Raw genomic sequence first — 4,760 nt, 5'->3', positions numbered from 1 at the left:
AAAGGAAGAGTGTTTATCAACATGTATATTCTCTTATTCATGATAATGGTTTGTCTATAAAGGATGATATGCGAACTTGAATCAATCCCTAACGAAAGTTCAAATAACAAGGTATAGATGACTTTCGTAGAGCATAAATCTTCCTTCATTGAGTTAGATAAATAGGATCAAGCTTTCATCCTTTTCGGAGTTTAATTTTTTTTAAATAAAAATCTATATATCTATATAATTGAGGGCCTAAGAGAGGTGATGTGACACTCTCTAAAGCTAGAATTTTTTTTATCTTTACCTCAATTTTTTTGTTTTTCCTCCCTTTTCTTGATTTATATTCTACTTAAAATAATCCAAAAGTCACCTCACTAATTCTCCATCTAATTGCACCCGTTCACTATTATAATAATCATCCTAAAAGTCACTATCAAAGACACGGTTAATCTAACCGTTCCTAATAGGACTCATGCTTCTTCTTTGGCGTTTCATCTTCAAAATTCATAATCAGATTTTTTCTTCTAATGTTTACTTGAACTGCATATTATTATAAATATTTTAATTATGTAGTTTTATTGATTCATCACTTTTGTTTCATTCCCTTAGACTTGAGTCAACTTCTTATCCTTCAGTCATCTTCTTCATTAAGCCTCTTCCTTATACCTCCTTCAAATTTCCTTTTCATCATGTCTTTTACGTAGTATATAGACCTTTACTTCTCAATATGGGCCCATCATTCCTCCTCAATAATATGCATCTCAAATTGTAGTGTATGATAATGAATTGATGTTCATGACTCCACTTTGGATGACAAGGGTCTCTGCACAAGATCGACATTCTACGAATAAATGAAGGAATAAATAACTCATGACATATTTTAGTGTTCGATGGAGATTTTTTTTTCATTTATCTTTCACTTATCCTCCGCTAATTCTTATCTTTATCTATTAGGTACTTATTATGGTTTTCCTTTTATATTTCCATGGTCATACTTGTGTTTCGGGTTCAAATGTCAAGACATGATCTTATTGGTTCACTGATTTGGTTTTCATTGGATGCTAAGGTTCCAGTATATTTGTATGCTTGTGTTTCGCTGAGTTTATATGCTCACTTCATGATCAGGATATTGAGTGGCTACTGAAATTGTTAAAGTATTGACTTTGGTTATGATAAGCAATTTCTCATTTCTTCTCTTGAAAAAAATCACAGAATGCAAGATCTTTTGAATCTTCATATTTCTATACTTGTAAGGGCATTTGAAATATTTAACTTTCTATTTTTCAGTTAAACACGTTTACGCTTTAGGACACCTTTTTATGACCAAAATGCATAATTCTTTTTTCTCTTTTTTCCTTCTTCATTTCTCAGCCTTAGTTTTTCAGTTTTAATTATTCTGTAAAATCAAATCGCTAATGCGTTTAGTCTATTTGTTAGCAATCTATCTATATTATTTGGAAGTTAGAAAAGAAGAAAGAAAATGATATTTAACATTTTTTCTAAGAAATAGAAATAGGTACGGAAGTAAGAAACAACAACAACTAAAAGGGGGGGGGGGGGGGGGATTAAAAAGTGTTAAATAGGAGGAAAAGGAAAAGAATAGGTTAAAGACAAAATTTACGGGAGGATTCCTATATTTGATTCAACAAATTTGGACGACGCATTCAATTTTGCTCTTTACCCTTTTCATTTTTCTACGTTTGTAGTTTTTATCATTGTAACTTCTTGGATTTTAAACAAAAAAAATTCTGCAAATTATTAAATTATACTCAATAAAAGAAAAAAAATTAAGTAATTACTTTAAATATCACATAAGTTTCGTTTTTTCTTAACGGGGGTATGGGAAGGGGATTACAAAGTAGGGAATTGAGCCCTCTCCAACAAGGCGAAAGTTCATATAGTTAATCAACTAAACTATTGTAAGATTCTGCACAAGCTTCCCTATAATTTATTACACTAGAACTTTATCTTTCTATTTTAATTTATTCTTGACTCTTGAGTATTCCAACAATTAGCTAGCAAGTTTGAATGGACAAATCATAAGTTAAGCTACTCCTTCTATCCTAAAATACTTGTCATGTTTCGTTTTTCGAGAGTAAAATTGACTAGCCGTACATTAATTAGATTAATTTAATATTTTAAAATTAAATTTTAGATATTTGTAAACTATATAAAAAATTACAGATCTTCTCATATTAGTATGGTGAAAATATAAATATTAAAATATTGATCAAAATTCATGTAATTTAACTCTCAAAAAGTGAAATGTGATAAGTTTTTTTGAGGAGGGATATTAGTATTTTTTTTTACAAATAATGTGAGTTAGCTTTTGGTTTGTAAATTGTGGTCACATTAAATGTGACTTGGCATATACCAAGTTACATACTTATCTTTTTCTCTCCTCTTTTTCTGTTGAGAAGGAGGGATATTAGTATTGTTTTTCTGTCTCACGATTGTCCCTATTGGTGTTTATATATTAGACATTTCCAACATTCATTTATGTGCTATTTGATGGTCTCAAATTTACCCCCTCCCTTGTAATGTTTATATATTTGGCCTTTATATATTAGCCATTCATTTATGGTTTCAAATTTTTCCTTCCCTAATAATGATACTTTTAACATTCATTTACGTGATTTTTTTCTAATTTCTTACTATAAAACCTATTTAACAAATCATTTAACAAAGGAAACGTGCAAGCTTATCCTTCAAATTAGAATTTCATGTTTATCCTTTTGTTTTGGCAAATTTTCTTTATTTTCTCGATCAAACACAAGTACTTTACTCCATGAAAAGGCCAAAAAACAAGCTACCACTATTAATTGTACAATTTCGGTATTTGTAAATCTTCTACAAAAAACTCTCTGCAACTTATATTTTTATACGTAAAGTGTTTACTATTTACTTAGGTAACTGATATTCAGAAATTCCATTAGAGTTATTTAGGGGGACGCTTTAAATGGTGTCTGTGATCGCACAATTAATTATAGTATTCTCAAGAATTTAGGTAATTTTGTCATAAGTTATATCATACTATGTGCATGTAACAATTAACTAAATATATGAAAAATCTTTTAGTTTTACCCAGTCTTTATATTACTTTTCTTTTGTTTTTTACAAATTGGAAAAAAATAAAAGTATGAGTTTAAGCAAGTAGACATGGTTAGAATGAAAACCCTATAAAAGATTTATACATTTTATTACTCATCGTACGTTCATGCATTAAAAATACAAGTAATTAAATATATATCTTCCAATGATATTAATTAGAGAGACACAATTGTAGTATGCACAATGTTTATTACATGATTGATAATAATATTTATGAATATCATCTAAAAAGTGAACACTTACACGATTAATTTTTCTTTGAGAAGACTGTCCTTAAGAGCTGTCATTTTAAAACTACAAATATATAGGTAGGCAATGCTCTATTTATTTGGATTTTCTTGCTTTAATTTCGCTTTGAGACAATTGTAGTATGCACAGTTTTTTGCTTTATTGGTAGACTGTCCTTACATGATATATTTGTTGTTTTTATTTTTGGTACTGTAAAGTTTTTATTTTTTTATATTAATTGAATTACAAAAAAGGACACCTAACCGTGCAAAGCACGGGTTTAATTAACTAGTTATTTAATAATTGTGATACTTTTTGTGAATAATATTGTAGTAATTTTTATAAATTTGTATTCATGGTACGAGATACACGCGCAACACGCGTACTCTAAAGCTAGTTTATTTATAAGAATGGCAATAATTTTTAATTATTGTATGAATATTAGTCACTGCACAGTATATATAATAATAAAAAAACCTTTAAATAAGTATATATTGCTAAATTCACGAAATCAATAGTTTCGTACGTGGTCCTTAATTTGGTACTTAATAAAGTCGCTTTGTTGGTGGGTGCTAAATTTTTTATAGATGCACTACGCATTGACTGTATGATTCTTTATAAGGTAATAAACCTTCTTAAAATGATATGAAATTTGTAATCATGAAAATAAAACTTGTGCACGATAAGTCTTGGGAACTACCAAACACATTTAAAACTTGTGACACTGTGTCACGATCCGGATTTTTCCACCATCGTGAGTCGTGATGGCGCCTACTAATGAGAGCTAGGCAAGCCAACCCTTAACTACTTTTTTCATTAACAAATTACTTCTTTTAACAATTATCAGTGATAGCATGAAAACAACGGAATTAAATAAATAAGCGAAAGACCTAAATTAAATAAGCTGAACAATAATGCGAAAGTCAACATATGCCTCTACCCAAGAACTGGTGTCACATCACTCAAGAACTACTAAGAGTACTAAATACAACCGTTTGAAAGAAATATAACATTGTTTGTCTCGAATATATGAGATAACAGAATGAAATATAAGATAGAGGAGACGCCGGGCCTGCGAACGCCTGCAAGGCTACCTCGGTGTCTCGGTGGACTGAAGGCTGGCTCCCGCGCTACTGCTGCTGTCCAATACCTGGATTTGTGCAAAAGAGCACAGAGTGTAGTATCAGCACAACCGACCTCATGTGCTGGCAAGTGCCTAGCCTAACCTCGGCGAAGTAGTGATGAGGCTAGGACCAGACTACCAAAAAACCTGTGCAGTTCAAATATCTATATGTACAGCGGAAAAGAAATACAGGAAATAATCAGTCATTGTGGGAAGGAGAAACATGTTGTGGGGAGGTAACAGTTCCAAATAGAAAACCTCAATAAAAGAAAGAAACAACAAAGCCAGAATATCAACAAGAATCAGAATTCAA

Source organism: Nicotiana sylvestris, chromosome 2 (assembly GCF_000393655.2).
Source record: "Nicotiana sylvestris chromosome 2, ASM39365v2, whole genome shotgun sequence".
NCBI lineage: Eukaryota > Viridiplantae > Streptophyta > Magnoliopsida > Solanales > Solanaceae > Nicotiana > Nicotiana sylvestris.
Note: the sequence above shows the minus strand (reverse complement) of the source record.